General features: G+C 44.7%; 1 pseudogene; it reads left to right on the top strand.

Annotated features, from left to right (window-relative positions):
* The first annotated feature begins 11251 nt into the window (after nt 1–11251).
* LOC106610998 (BTB/POZ domain-containing protein 7-like) overlaps nt 11252–16773 on the top strand; it is a 48018-nt pseudogene continuing 42496 nt past the window's right edge.

Here is a 16773-nt window from a genome sequence, read left to right on the forward strand (position 1 = left end):
GGCTTCGGACCATAGATTATCACTGGAGGCTTTTCTCGTGGAGCTGGAACAGCTCTCACCGGACTGGAGAGACACACTGAGGACCGGGTGCGCAGAGCAGGCACCGGACGTACTGGGCTATGGAGGCGCACTGGAGGGAGAGTGCGAAGAGCAGGCACAGGCCATACTGGGCTATGGAGGCGCACTGGAGGGAGAGTGCGAGAAGCAGGCACATTCTCACCACAATAAGCACGGGGAGTTGGCTCAGGTCTCACCCCTGGCCCAGCCCTGGCCAAGATTTGGGGGGGCTGCCTCTCGTTCTTCCCCAGTAGGCTCCGATATCTCTCTATTACCTGGCCCCAAGTCCAGTTTCTCCTTTCCGTCCACTCCTTATGTGACCAGGTGTCCATTTCTTCCTGGGCACGCCGCTTGATCCAATCATGGTGGGTAGTTCTGTAACGGTCGTCGTATAGAGGGGACCAAGGCGCGGCGTGTTGAGTGCTCATGATTATTCTTTAATGAAAACTAAACACTTTTACAAAGAAACAAAACGACAGCAAACAGTTCCGTCTGGCAACAGACAACAAAACGGAAAACAACTACCCACAAAACTCAATAGAAAAAACCCCAACTTAAATATGATCTCCAATTAGAGACAACGCGAACCAGCTGCCTCTAATTGGAGATCATCCCAAAACTCCAACATAGAAATAGAAAAACAAGAACTAAACATAGAAACAAAAAACATAGAATTCTCACCCATATCACACCCTGACCTAACTAAACAGAGAAAAAACAGCTCTCTTAGGTCAGAGCGTGACAGAAAGAAAGAAATTCCACAAATTAACTTTTAAAAAGGCACACCTGTTAATTGAAATGCTTTCCAGGTGAGTACCTCATGAAGCTAGTTGAGAGAATGCCAAGAGTGTGCAAAGCTGTCATCAAGGCAAAGGGTGGCTACTTTGAAGAATCTCAAATATAACATATTGTCACGACCTCTGCCGAAGTCTATGCCCCTCCTTGCACGGGTGGTGCTCGGCGGTTGACGTCACTGGTCTTCTAGCCATCATTGATCCGTTTTTCATTATCCATTGGTTTTGTCTTGTCTTCCATCACACCTGTTTCCAATCCCATTAATTGCTTGTGTATTTATCTATCTGTTTCCCCTCATGTCCTTGTCGGTGATTGTTTGTATGTTATTTTACGTGGATTTGTGTTTCGGTGTGCGACGGGTATTTTTTACCCAGTTTATTTTGTACTTTGGTTATGGAGTTTGTTTTTTATTAAATACTCCCTGCCACCTACATTCACGAATATGACAGAATCACCGACCCACATATTGAAGTCAGCAGGAGAGGATACCCCGGACATGGAGGTGGAGGAGCGCGTCCAGGAGCAAGCGAAGAAGCTTCACCATATGTGCGCCACCATGGAGCGTGTTGTCCAGAAGATGGACCGCTGGGAGAGACAGGGAGTTCTTCCAGCGCCTCCACCAGCCCAACCGGGGTCTATACTGCACGCCCCTGCTCAACCTGAACCCGGTGCAATCCGAATATCCATGCCTCAGGGGTACGACGGAAATACTGCCGGCTGCCAGGGTTTCCTCCTCCAATTAGACTTTTATCTGGCCACGGTCCAACCAGTTCCATCAGACCGTGAGAAGAGTTTCGCCCTCGTCTCGTGCCTCACCGGGAGAGCCCTGGAATGGGCCAGCGCTGTGTGTGACGGAAGAGATGCGACGTTGGACTGTTATGAGGAGTTCATCCGCCGTTGCCGGGCAGTCTTCGACCACCCACCCAAGGGCAGAGCGGCGGGTGAGCGCCTCTACCATCTGAGGCAGGAGACGAGGAGCGTCCAGGATTTTGCTTTGAAGTTCAGGACCCTGGCAGCCGGTGCGGGATGGAATCACGGGGCCCTGATCGACCATTATCGCTGCAGTCTGCGTGAGGACGTCCGTCGGGAGCTGGCCTGCAGAGACACCACCCTCACCTTCGACCAGCTGGTGGATCTGTCCATCCGGCTGGACAACTTGCTGGCTGCTCACGGACGTCCAGATCGGGGTCTGGTGGTTCCATCCTCCCGCACCCCCTCTCCTATACCCAGGGAGCCGGGAGAGAGGGTGCACAGGGAGACCGGAGGGGGTTCCCGCTCGTGCACCATCGGTGGCCGCAGAGGGCACACTGCTGGTCGGTGCCGGGTAGGTTCTTCTGGGAATCGAGGTAGCAGGCAGGGAGCTCTGGCGCCACCCCAGGTGAGTAGGCACCATTCTCATCCAGAGCCCTTTGTTGCACATATATTTGTTTCCGTTAATTTTCCAGATTTTTCCCAGCGTTCCCAGCATGAGGCGCTAGTAGATTCAGGCGCGGCTGGGAATTTCATTGATCAAGCTTTTGCTAATAGTTTAGGGATCCCTATTGTACCCGTGGATGTTCCTTTCCCCGTGCATACCTTAGATAGTCGACCATTAGGGTCAGAGTTGATCAAGGAGGCCACAGCTCCTGTGAGTATGGTGACGCAGGGGGGTCACAAGGAAAAGATTAGTCTTTTCCTTATTGACACTCCTGCATATCCCGTAGTGCTGGGCCTACCTTGGTTAACTAGTCATAACCCCACTTTTTCTTGGCCACAGAGGGCTCTCACGGGGTGGTCGCGAGAGTGCTCAGGTAGGTTTGTAGGGGTTTCCGTTGGTGCTACTACGGTGGAAAGTCCAGAAAAGGTTTCCACCGTGCGCATTCCCCCCGAATATGCCGATTTGGCTCTCGCCTTCTGTAAAAGAAGGCGACTCAATTACCACCCCATCGACAGGGATATTGTGCGATAAATCTCATGGTAGACGCTGCACTTCCCAAGAGTCACGTGTATCCACTGTCGCAAGCGGAGACGGTGGCTATGGAGACATATGTCTCTGAATCCCTGCGTCAGGGGTACATTCGGCCCTCCATTTCACCCGTCTCCTCGAGTTTATTTTTTGTGAAGAAGAAGGATGGAGGTCTGCGCCCGTGCATTGATTATCGAGGTCTCAATAAAATCATGGTGGGGTACAGTTACCCGCTACCCCTGACCGCCCCGGCGATTGAATTAATGCACAGGGCACGCTTCTTCACTAAACTGAATCTCCGGAGTGCGTACAATCTGGTGCGTATACGAGATGGAGACGAGTGGAAGACAGCATTTAGTACCACCTCAGGGCATTATGAGTACCTCGTCATGCCGTACGGGTTAAAGAATGCTCCATCAGTCTTCCAATCGTTTGTAGACGAGATTTTCAGGGACCTGCACGGGCAGGGGGTAGTGGTGTATATCGATGACATTCTGATTTACTCCGCTACACGCGCCGAGCATGTGTCCCTGGTGCGCAAAGTGCTTGGTTGCCTGTTGGAGCATGACCTGTATGTCAAGGCTGAGAAATGCCTGTTCTTTCAACAGTCCGTCTCCTTCTTAGGGTATCGCCTATCCACGTCAGGAGTGGAGATGGAGGTTGACCGTATTGCAGCCGTGCGTAATTGGCCGACTCCCACCACGGTGAAGGAGGTGCAGCGATTTTTAGGGTTTGCCAATTCTACCGGAGGTTTATCCGGGGTTTTGGTCAGGTGGCTGCTCGCATTACCTCACTGCTGAAGGGGGATCCGGTGCGCTTGCAGTGGTCGGCTGGGGCAGACAGGGCTTTTAGGAAACTGAAGGCTCTGTTTACCTCGGTTCCTGTGTTGGCTCATCCGGATCCATCTTTGCAATTCATAGTGGAGGTGGACGCGTCAGAGGCTGGGATAGGAGCTGTGCTCTCTCAGCGTTCGGGTACGCCACGTAAGCTCCGCCCCTGTGCCTTCTTCTCTAAGACGCTCAGCCCGGCAGAGCGAAACTATGATGTGGGGGACCGGGAGCTGTTAGCTGTCGTCAAGGCTTTGAAGGTGTAGAGACATTGGCTTGAGGGGGCTAAACACCCTTTTCTCATCTGGACTGACCACCGCAATCTGGAGTACATCCGGGAGGCGAGGAGACTGAACCCTTGCCAGGCAAAGTGGGCCATGTTTTTCACCTGTTTTGTGTTTACCCTCTCTTACAGACCAGGTTCCCAGAACGTTAAGGCAGACGCTGTATGACACAGAGGAGCGGCCCATGGATCCCACTCCCATAATCCCAGCCCCGTATTTAGTGACACAGGTTGTGTGGGAGCTGGACGCGGACATTGAGCGGACTTCACGTGCAGAGCCCGCTCCCCCTCAGTGTCCATCTGGGCGTCTGTACGTTCCGTCTGCTGTCCGCGACCGATTGATCTACTGGGCTCACACGTCACCCTCCTCTGGTCATCCTGGGATTTGGCGGACTATACGCTGTCTTACTGGGAGGTACTGGTGGCCCACCTTAGCTAAGGACGTGAGGGTTTATGTTTCCTCCTGCTCAGTGTGCGCCCAGTGCAAGGCTCCTAGACACCTACCCAGAGGTAAGTTACAACCCTTACCCGTTCCACAACGGCCGTGGTCACATTTATCTATGGATTTTATAACCGATCTTCCATCTTCCACGATCCTGGTCGTTGTGGATCGTTTTTCTAAGTCCTGTCGTCTCCTCCCTTTGCCCGGTCTACCTACGGCCCTACAGACTGCGGAGTCTCTGTTTACACATGTTTTTCGGCACTACGGGGTGCCTGAGGATATAGTGTCTGATCGGGTCCCCAGTTCACGTCAAGGGTTTGGAAGGCGTTCATGGAACACCTGGGGGTCTCGGTCAGCCTTACCTCGGGTTTTCACCCTGAAAGTAACGGGCAGGTGGAGAGAGTTAACCAGGATGTGGGTAGGTTTCTGAGGTCTTATTGCCAGGACCGGCCGGGGGAGTGGGCGGCGTTTGTGCCCTGGGCAGAGAGAGCTCAAAATTTGCTCCGCCACTCCTCCACTAACCTCTCTCCCTTTCGGTGCGTGTTGGGGTATCAGCCGGTTCTGGCCCCTTGGCATCAGAGTCAGACCGAGGATCCTGCGGTGGACTATTGGTTCAGGTGCGCGGAGGAGACCTGGGACGCCGCTCACGTCCACCTTCAGCATGCCGTTCGACGCCAGAAAATTGGAGCAGACCGTCACCGCAGTGAGGCCCCGGTGTTAGCACCGAGGGATAGGGTCTGGCTCTCGACCAGAAACCTGCCCCTCCGCCTGCCCTGCCGGAAGCTGAGTCCGCAGTTTGTGGTGCTGTTTAAAGTCCTGAGGAGAGTGAACGAGGTATGTTATAGGTTAAAGCTTCCCCCCAATTACCGCATTAACCCCTCGTTCCATGTGTCTCTCCTCAGGCCGGTGGTGGCTGGTCCGCTCCAGGAGAATGAGTTGCGGGAGGTTCCTCCGCCCCCTCTGGACATTGAGGGGGCCCCGGCATACTCCGTTTGATCCATCCTGGATTCGAGACGTCGGGCGAGGGGCCTTCAGTACCTCGTGAATTGGGAGGGGTACGGTCCGGAGGAGAGATGCTGGGTTCCGGTGGAGGATGTGTTAGATCCTTCCCTGCTGCGAGAGTTCCATCGTCTCCATCCGGATCGCCCTGCACCTCGTCCTCCGGGTCGCCCCCGAGGCCGGTGTCGACACGCTGCTGGAGCCGCGCGTCGGGGGGTACGTCACAACTTCTGCCGAAGTCGATGCCCCTCCTTGCACGGGTGGTGCTCGGCGGTCGACGTCACCGGTCTTCTAGCCATCATTGATCAGTTTTTCATTATCCATTGGTTTTGTCTTGTCTTCCATCAAACCTGTTTCCAATCCCATTAATTGCTTGTGTATTTAACCCTCTGTTTCCCCTCATGTCCTTGTCGGTGATTGTTTGTATGTTATTTTACGTGGATTTGTGTTTCGGTGTGCGACGGGTATTTTTTACCCAGTTTATTTTGTACTTTGGTTATGGAGTTTGTTTTTTATTAAATACTCCATATTAACCAACTTGGTTTCTCCTGCGCCTGACTTCCCTGCCACCTACATTCACGAATATGACACATATGTTTTGAATTTGATTAATACTTTATTTTTTGCTTACTACATGATTCCATATGTATTATTTCATAGATTTCATGTCTTCAGTATTATTCTACAATGTAGAAAATAGTAAAAATAAAGAAAAACCCTTGAATGAGTATGTGTGTCCAAACGTTTTACTGGAACTGTATATCTGGAATGGTTTTCTTTTCTTTACAGGAATCAATTAGAATTATTCCCAGTTTACCCCAGCTAAAAGAAAGAAGAATTTCAGTTCTGAGGCAAAGAGAATAGACACTACAACCTTAACTATACTTCTCAACAGATCTCAGTGTTTGCCAAGAACCAGGATTAGAGTATTCCCCTTTCCATCTCCAGCTGATAAAGTAGCAACATCCTGTGTCTGGAGCCTGGTTCTGAGTGGACTCACTGGTTCCTGATTCTGTAGTTCCACTAGAAGATCTCAAAAATCACTCATTCAACTGAAGGCACATGCAGATTGGAATTTTGGAGGTGAAAACTGAGTGGGCCGGGTGTCAGTCTGCTGAAACAATGTTTAGTGTCTTGCAATGAAGACGAGCAACAATGCAATGCCATCAAGACAAAAATACTACATTTCATTATTCAACCTCTTTAGAAACAAAATAAATTACAAATATTAAACATTATACCATCCACCTGGTAAATGATTACGATTTAGTTTAACTGTTTATACATTAATTCACATTATACATTATTAAGATCAGCTACATTTAGGCAGAGTTTTTGTGGCTCGGTGATGTTTCAGTGATGTCCTTTTATGCATTTTGGTGGAGCCGAGTCAGTGTTCTGGAGGGGTCTCTGGCGGTAAACTGGGATACGGTGCATGATCCATCCAGCCGGGACTAGGAGAGTGAACGCAAACACTGACATTGTGAAGCGAGATTGCTGTGAGGGAAACAAGGAGATCACATACATATTTTGCATGTAAAACATTGCTGTGAGGGAAACAAGGAGATCACATACATGTTTTGCATGTAAAACACTGCTGTGAGGGAAACATCGAGATCACATACATATTTAGCATGTAAAACATTGCTGTGCAAATACTGAATCAAACGGTCAACAGGCACCACCTGAATGTAACGCCTTAGTCTTGTAATAATAATAATAATATATTGAGCAAAAATATAAACGCAACATGTAACAATTTCAACGACTTCACTGAGTTACAGTTCATATGAGGGAATTAGTCAATTGAAATAAATTCATTAGGCCTTAATCTATGGATTTCACATGACCGGAAATACAGATATGCTTCTGTTGGTTACAGATACCTTAAAAAAATGGGCCTGATCACGTCGCGTATTATTGTGCATTCAAATTGCCAATCGATAAAATGTAATTGTGTTCGTTGTCCATAGTTTATGCCTGCCCATACCATAACCCCACCGCCACAATGGGGCACTTTGCTCACAACATTGACATCAGCAAACCGCTCGCCCACACGACGCTACACACATGGTCTGCGGTTGTGAGGCGGGTTGGACTAACTAACAAATTCTCTAAAACGACGTTGGAGGAAGCTTATGCTAGAGAAATTAACATTACATTTGCTTCCAACAGCTCTGGTGAACATTCCTGCAGTCATCATGCCAATTGCACGCTCCCTCAAAATTTTAGGCATCTGTGGCATTGTGTTGTGAGACAAAACTGCACATTTTAGAGTGGCCTTTTATAGTCCCCAGGACAAGGTGCATTTGTGTAATGATCATGCTCTTTAATCAGCTTCTTGATATGCCACACCTGTCAGGTGGATGGATTATCTTGGCAAAGGAGAAATGCTCAATAACAGGGATGTAAAATACATTTTTTGAGAGAAACAAGATTTTTGTGCATATGGAACATTACAGGGATCTTTTATTTCAGCTCATGAAACATGGTACCAACACTTTACTTGTTGCGTTTTATATTTTTGTTTAGTGTAATTTGATGGGTGCTTATATTTGTCCTATTTCACACATGTACAAGCGTGTATTAATAATATAATATGTGTAAATTGGAAATATGTTTTTTGCATATCCCAATTCTCCCTGAGACACCCTCTGCGAGTGGGGTCATGGCCAGGGTGTCACGGTTGTCGTAGGAATGAGAGGACCAAGGTGCAGCGTGTGTGTCGTTACACATTTTTATTTACACTGTGAAACTATGCAATACATAAATAAACTGAAAGACAAAAACAACAAACCGTGACACAGAGGTGAAACATACACAACTCAAAATTAATCACCCACAAAACCCAGGTGGAAAAACCCCTACTTAAGTATGATCTCCAATTAGAGACAACGAGGACCAGCTGCCTCTAATTGGAGATCATCCCAAACAAAACCCCAACATAGAAATACAAAACTAGAACCAAAACATAGAAATAGAAAACATAGAAGAAGAAAAAACCTGTCACGCTCTGACCTACTCTACCATAGAAAATAACATCTTTCTATGGTCAGGACGTGACACAGGGTCTGCCATTATCATTGGTGACCCTAAAGCAATTGGGGTTAAGTGCCTTGCTCAAGGGCACATCTACAGATGTTTCACCTTGTCGGCTTGGGGATTCGAACTAGAAACCTTTCGGTTTTACTGGCCCAAAGCGCTAACTGGCCCAAAGTGCTAACTGCTAGGCTACAGTGTAATAATACTGTAATTACCTTGTTCAGGACATCTCTCTCTCTCATTCCCTCTCTCCCTCTCTCTCACTCTCTCTCTTTCTCTCATAGAAACCAACTTCCCCTCAAGCTGTAGGTTTACAGCTGGGCGGACCAATTGACCTTCCCCCCAGAGGCTCATGAACCTTGGCTCTGATGATAATATATCGTTGTCTCCCTAGCACAGTCTCCATCCCCCTGCCTCCATAGCATCCTCCCCTGGCACTGTAGACTTCATAGCAAAACACCCATAAATTATCCGTTAAAAACCCTGTGGAAGTCCCTGAGGAGAGCAGAGCGGACAGCTGGACCAACATTGGGCTCTGTCTCACATCTCAGTCATCATATCTCTTTTCCGAGGGGAAAGCTTGGCTCTACTAACTTATAAATAACAAATAAATAAAACATATTTCTCTCTCGGCTGGAAAACCCACCTCACTTGAATTCACCACATTAGAGAATGTAAAGTGATATGTTACAGATATGGCTGCCTGAGACTGAAACTTTGTTGTTATGTTGTAGTTTCTTGTGTGATGTTTGTGTAATTTTAGGAGTTCAGTGGGCAACAACTTGTAAAAGTTAGCTTTCTTTGAATTAAATTCCTATGAGCTTTGCCTAAACCTGCCTGACCCTACAATTCTGACATTGGATGGTAATATAGTGTACCATGCACTTTAAAATATTTGCAGACAACAACAAAAAAAGTATGAAAAAGATCTAAATAAATTCTTAACATTGACATAACGAAATAAATGCCAAAAGAGACACTTCCAAAACAATGTTTTTTTGGTAATAAGATGACCTTTTATATATATAAAAGGTTAGACAGAGACATGCGAAGCTTTGGTTCCTACACCAGGCCCAATCTTGTCCTTTGGTGGCTTGCTGTAGATATTTGATCTGTGGTCCAGCAGAACCGCATTTGTTCGAACAAGGAACCCAGTAAGTCCCCTAAAAAGAGCAAACATCGCTCTACTTAGTCCTATGTGGCTAACGTCAGGTTCTCTCAGCTTCTGGACAACAGACCCTTTCTTAGTAACATCTTAGTAACACAAACACTTTCCAGCAGCACATCCTGTGTGATAGAATCAGAAAGACACTGGGCCTTTATCAAGCCTTCCCATCATCATCATCCTCCAAAGTGAGGAGTCACTATGACAGGGCCCAGACTAAAAAACTCACCATAGTCCAAAAAACATACTATACATGCAATCATATTGTGGACTGGTTTTATATAATTTGGTTTAATTGCAATCAAATGGTATCGAAAAAAATCCAATGAAATGTTTCACCTTAAAATGAAGCCTGCTTGCTTGACACCTTGAGAAAATAAACACTGACTGCAGCCCACTATGGCAATGGTTCACAGTTGATGAATTCTACATGAATATTTACCTAGTGCAGAATGACCATATCACATTTGTAATGTATAATCTGATTACATGGGAAGACATAAGGTCAACACAACAAAAATAACAGCAAGCTGTGTCATGTGTCATAGGTCGCTAGGAACCAGGAGGTTGTGGGTATTACTGAAACATATGTTCGTCATTATGAGACTCTTAAAGAGTAAACATACAGCCTGGTAACTGTAAACATACTTATCTAAAGATCTAGATATGATGCACTCAAGTTAGAAAGCGCTATTCTCAGGGCATGTGCTACAATACAGTTTGTGCATACAAACTCAGACATGTGACACCCATAACAACACATTTGACCAGATTGTATTGCTCTAAATGCACATTCATATTGTCATTCAGGAAATGTTATAGGATGTCAGCATGAATAGAAGAGTGCAGAAGAGAATGGATTTAGGAACTGATGGCCTGTGCCAACCACATGATAATCATTGTAAAAATGTCATATTTTAATCACCTAGGCTTTTTTGATAAGAAATTAACTTAAGCAATCGGGAAGAATGCACATTTTCCTTTATAAAAGAAGTATCATTTTGAAAATATTTACAGAAGCCGAATACTCTTTCTCTGGATAAGTCAGAATCCAATGTCAGGATGAATTTTATGTGACCGGTCGCCCTCAGTTGGAGGATAGTGGTACTTCAGTGATGACTGTAAATTCCACACTGAAGACCATTAAGTGCAATCAACTATCATTGTGGCCTAGCCACTTATTTTGAAAGAATAGACATAAGACAAAACACACAAGTAAATAATGTATTAGGTATATAGCATATTATTGAATTACTTAGGCTTGTTTGATTGTTTAAAAGGTTCTGATCTACAATCTTCACACGGCAACTGCACAGGTGTCAGTCGGTAAAGAATCTGAAATCCCTAGAGAAGACGCAGGTGTATGTATGCACACTGTGGGGTCTTCATGGTAGCTCATTGTTGCTCTCATGGAATGCAATTCCCTGTCTACAAATAGGCCTATAAGAGAGAAATCCAGTGAAAGTGCATGTATAGCTGTCATTGCATGCATTTGCTCCATTATTAACATGTTGGTAACCCACTCTTTGATTGTTTACAATTTTCCAGACTGTGGCTTTTAAATACTCATAAACTGCACTTTAAATATTTCATGAGTACTGGAGGCCTATTATATGACCTACCTATATTGCTCGCACATACAGCTAGACGGCGCTCGCAAGCTGACAATTCCCGACTCATTACAGATTTGAACCAGTCAGCAAACAGCCTCCGGATAGGCCACACCACCCACCCAACCAAGCGCCGCGCAAGGATGTTTTTTTTTTCTCAGGAAAACAAATCCAAGCAAAGGGTCACGTCTTGAGTTTATTTTCTCCCAAAAAACATGCAATTTGTTGAGAAGTCGAGGCAAAGTGGATCTAAAGGCACATACTGCATTCTCTCGTTGGATATGGCGTCGATCTATGCGTGATGCTCGGTGTTACAAAGGGGATTTGTGCCGTTGACCAAAAAAATTCTAAAAGGAATTATCATAACTTGAGTCGGGAATCAACTTGAAAGGAAGAATAATTTCTGTAAGAAGAGAAGGAAAGGAAGGCTCGAGCATATTGAAGTCTGCTCAAGGTATGACATCTCAAACTATTCAATCAACGACCTATATTATTAATGAACATTTACAAAACTTGTCAAGTCTCCGCGCACTAGTCAAAGCGGACGTAGCAACCGACATGTAATTACAGGGTTATGAACGTGGCTAACAGGCTACCGAAATGTTTCTTAGCGTTTTTGCACTGAACTTGTTTGCTTTAATGGCCACTTTTACTGTGATTAATTTCCGATTCAGCCGAACCTATTCAACACGAGGAATGGGCATGCGAAGGTTTTAGCAGGAATAATCGAACTGCTGTCAGCAAGGCAACAATAGCTCCGTATAGCTAATGGATTATGATAGTTTACTAACAAAGCCTTTCAACTGCATTCTTCTGGCTTGTTATGTAGCCGTTTTGTAGGCAAAGTTGCAGCGACACAGAACGGTCTGATGCGTATGCTATTCCCTTAACTAGAACACCTCTTGTTAAATTGTGCATACAAAACAATAAAAAGAAAGGCCTCTACTATTATTCAATAAAAAGTGAAACGTTGTTATTTATTGCTAGCCTATACATCGCCTCTTTACTGTTGAAGTGAAGGACGCGGCGTTGCAATGAGTGGTGTCCCAATTTCGTCAACGTCAAACATTCAAATGTATTTTTTTTTCACGTTGGCAGATCAATGTATTAAACTTACATTTGACTCCAACAGTAACGCCATTTGAATAACCTATTTTCTTCTATGGCAACTTGAATGTAGTTTTTGGGCTTATCTCAGGTAGCAGAGTGTTTACTTGTCTGCTTTAGGATGTTTCGTGTATAGGAGGACCCTATGGAGTGTGAAATCCACCAGTATGTTATTGAGTTGCGTCACAATGTCTCACACAGGCATCTGATTAGATTATTATTATATATTTTTTTACATTTATTTCACCTTTATTTAAGAACACATTCTTATTTTCAATGACGGCCTAGGAACGGTGGGTTAACTGCCTTGTTCAGGGGCAGAACGACATATTTTTACCTTGTCAGCTCGGGGATTCAATCTTGCAACCTTACGGTTAACTAGTCCAACGCTCTAACCACCTGCTTTACATTGCACTCCACGAGGAGCCTGCCTGTTACACGAATGCAGTAAGAAGCCAAGGTAAGTTGCTAGCTAGCATTAAACTTATCTTATAAAAAAAATCAATCAATCATAATCACTAGTTAACTACACATGGTTGATGATATTACTAGTTTATCTAGCCTGTCCTGCGTTGCATATAATCGCTTAGGTACACGTTGCTCCAACCATAAACATCAATGCCTTTCTTAAAATCAATACACAAGTATATATTTTTAAACCTGCATATTTAGTTAATATTGCCTGCTAACATGAATTTCTTTTAACTAGGGAAAATGTGTCACTTCTCTTGCAAACAGAGTCAGGGTTTATGCAGCAGTTTGGGCTGCCTGGGTCGTTGCGAACTGTGAAGACTATTTCTTCCTAACAAAGACAGCCGACTTCGCCAAACGGGGGATGATTTAACAAAAGAAAGTAAAAGTGGAATATGTGCCAGGTAAAAAAGCTAACGTTTAAGTTCCTTGCTCAGAACATGAGAACATATGAAAGCTGGTGGTTCCTTTTAACATGAGTCTTCAATATTCCCAGGTAAGAAGTTTTAGGTTGTAGTTATTATAGGAATTATAGGACTATTTCTCTCTATACGATTTGTATTTCATATACCTTTGACTATTGGATGTTCTTATAGGCACTTTAGTATTGCCAGTGTAACAGTATAGCTTCCGTCCCTCTCCTCGCTCCTACCTGGGCTCAAACCAGGAACACATCGACAACAGCCACCCTCGAAGCAGCATTACCCATGCAGAGCAAGGGGAACAACTACTCCAAGTCTCAGAGCGAGTGACGTTTGAAACGCTATTAGCGTGCACCCGGCTAACTAGCTAGCCATTTCACATCGGTTACACCAGCCTAATCTTGGGAGTTGATAGGCTTGAAGTCATAAACAGCGCAATGCTTGAAGAATTGCGAAGGGCTGCTGGCAAAACACACGAAAGTGCTGTTTGAATGAATGCTTACGAGCCTGCTGGTGCCTACCACCGCTCAGTCAGACTGCTCTATCAAATATCAAATCATAGACTTAATTATAATATAATAAACACACAGAAATACGAGCCTTAGGTCATTATTAATATGGTCGAATCCGGAAACTATAATCTCGAAAACAAAACGTTTATTCTTTCAGTGAAATACGGAACCATTCCGTATTTTATCTAAAGGGTGGCATCCCTAAGTCAAAATATTCCTGTTACATTGCACAACCTTCAATGTTAACCTCTCTAGGGTAGGGGGCAGTATTTTCACATCCGGATAAAAAACGTACTCGATTTAATCTGGTTATTACTACTGCCCAGAAACTAGAATATGCTTATAATTGTTTGATTTGGATAGAAAACACCCTAAAGTTTCTAAAACTGTTTGAATGGTGTCTGTGAGGACCCCAGTGTTGAGGGTCAGCGAAGTGGTGATGTTGTTTCCTACCGTCAGAAAGTCCAGGACTCAATTGCACAGGGTGGGGTTAAGACCCAGGGCCTCCAGCTTGATGATTACCTTGGAGGGTACTACGGTGTTGAATGCTGAGCTGTAGTCAATGAACAGCATTCTTACATAGGTATTGCTTTTGTCCAGATGGGATAGTGCAGTGTGATGGCGATTGCGTTGTCTATGGACCTGTTGGGTCGGTATGCAAACTGAAGTGGGTCTAGTGTGGCCGGTAAAGTGGAGGTGATGATATGATCCTTGACTAGTCTCTCGAAGCACTTCATGATGACAGAAGTGAGTGCTATGGGGCAGTAGTCATTTTGTCCAATTATCTTTGCCTTCTTGGGTACAGGAACAATGGTAGCTGTCTTGAAGCATGTGAGGACAACAGACTGGGATAGGGAACGATTGAATATGTCCGTAAACACACCACAGGTGTGTGTCAAGTCTGAACTCAGCAGAAGTGTCAATGGTGAAACCACTTGCTCATTCTCCTGGAGCAGACAGCTGATCTACTGATGGTGAACCAGCTGTTTTAGTACATGCTCCGCAGCTGGCCTGGGGAGTGGGGATTTGGACTGTCTGCCATCCTGCCTGATATGATGCTGTGAAGTTAGAGTCCGGCTCATTAGTTAGCACAGTAGTAAAGCAAAGCTCTCAACGAGAATGACGCAGAGAGAGCCTACTTGTTATTCCCCCAGCACTCTCCTAGTCAACAATCAGCTGAGATGTGTTGGTAGAAGACCAGTACAGAGTTTCTCTTCTGAGGTTTGGTGTCCCAAACCTCCATTTCCAGCTCAGGGAGCCACACGTCCTGACTTTTTTGACAATAACTTGGGACAACATTGCTCTAAGATAATGCTAATTGGATGTTCGAGCAATGACCTGGTAGGGCACCTTAAATGATTAGAGAAGACCCTAGAAATCAATAGCCTTCTTCTACATCTTCATTGTAAGTAAATTAACCTGTTAGGGCTAGGGGGCAGTATTGACACGGCCGGATAAAAAACGTACCCGATTTAATCTGGTTACTACTCCTGCCCAGTAACTAGAATATGCATATAATTATTGGCTTTGGATAGAAAACACCCTAAAGTTTCTAAAACTGTTTGAATGGTGTCTGTGAGTATAACAGAACTCATATGGCAGGCAAAAACCTGAGAAGATTCTGTACAGGAAGTGGCCTGTCTGACAAGTTGTTGTTCATCTTGGCTCTTTTTATTGAAGACTGAGGATCTTTGCTGTAACGTGACACTTCCTACGGCTCCCATAGGCTCTCAGAGCCCGGGAAAAAGCTGAATGATATCGAGGCAGCCTCTGGCTGAAACACATTATCGCGTTTGGCAAGTGGCCGATCAGAGGACAATGGGCTTAGGCGCGGGCACGAGTCGACTCCGTGCTTTATTTTCTTTCCTCTTTTTACCTAAACGCAGATTCCCGGTCGGAATATTATCGCTTTTTTACGAGAAAAATAACATAAAAATTGATTTTAAACAGCGGTTGACATGCTTCGAAGTACAGTAATGGAATATTTAGATTTTTTTTGTCACGAAATGCGCCATGCTCGTCACCCTTATTTACCCTTTCGGATAGTGTCTTGAACGTACGAACAAAACGCCACTATTTGGATATAACAATGGATTATTTGGGACCAAACCAACATTTATTATTGAAGTAGAAGTCCTGGGAGTGCATTCTGACGAAGAACAGCAAAGGTAATAACATTTTTCTTATAGTAAATCTGACTTTGGTGAGTGCTAAACTTGCTGGGTGTCTAAATAGCTAGCCCTGTGATGCCGGGCTATCTACTGAGAATATTGCAAAATGTGCTTTCACCGAAAAGCTATTTTAAAATCGGACATATCAAGTGCATAGAGGAGTTCTGTATCTATAATTCTTAAAATAATTGTTAGGTTTTTTTGTGAACGTTTATCGTGAGTAATTTAGTAAATTCACCGGCAGTGTTCGGTGGGAATGCTAGTCACATGCTAGTCGCATGCTAATGTAAAAATCTGGTTTTTGATATAAATATGAACTTGATTGAACAAAACATGCATGTATTGTATAACATAATGTCCTAGAGTTGTCATCTGATGAAGATCATCAAAGGTTAGTGCTGCATTTAGCTGTGGTTTGGGTTTATGTGACATTATATGCTAGCTTGAAAAATGGGTGTCTGATTATTTCTGGCTGGGTACTCTGCTGACATAATCTAATGTTTTGCTTTCGTTGTAAAGCCTTTTTGAAATCGGACAGTGTGGTTAGATTAACGAGAGTCTTGTCTTTAAAATGGTGTAAAATAGTCATATGTTTGAAAAATTTAAGTTTTTGCATTTTTGAAGTATTTGAATATCGCGCCACGGGATTACACTGGCTGTTGAGTAGGTGGGACGCAAGCATCCCACCTAGCCCATAGAGGTTAAGAGACAATCCCTGTGGGTTATGGAGCGCTAAAGGCAATAGCCTGTTATAGTGTACTATCAATTCAAGGCTTTGGTGTTTTTGTAACGAGTGCGCTGAGAGTCTGGAAGCAAGTTCAAGGAGTGAGTGTTTTAATAAATAAAATATACAATGAACACGAAACACAAACAACTCACCGACATGAAAACAGAGTCAATAACACCTGAGGAAAGAACCAAGGGG

This window comes from Salmo salar, chromosome ssa09, assembly GCF_905237065.1.
Source record: "Salmo salar chromosome ssa09, Ssal_v3.1, whole genome shotgun sequence".
Taxonomy (NCBI): Eukaryota; Metazoa; Chordata; class Actinopteri; order Salmoniformes; family Salmonidae; genus Salmo; species Salmo salar.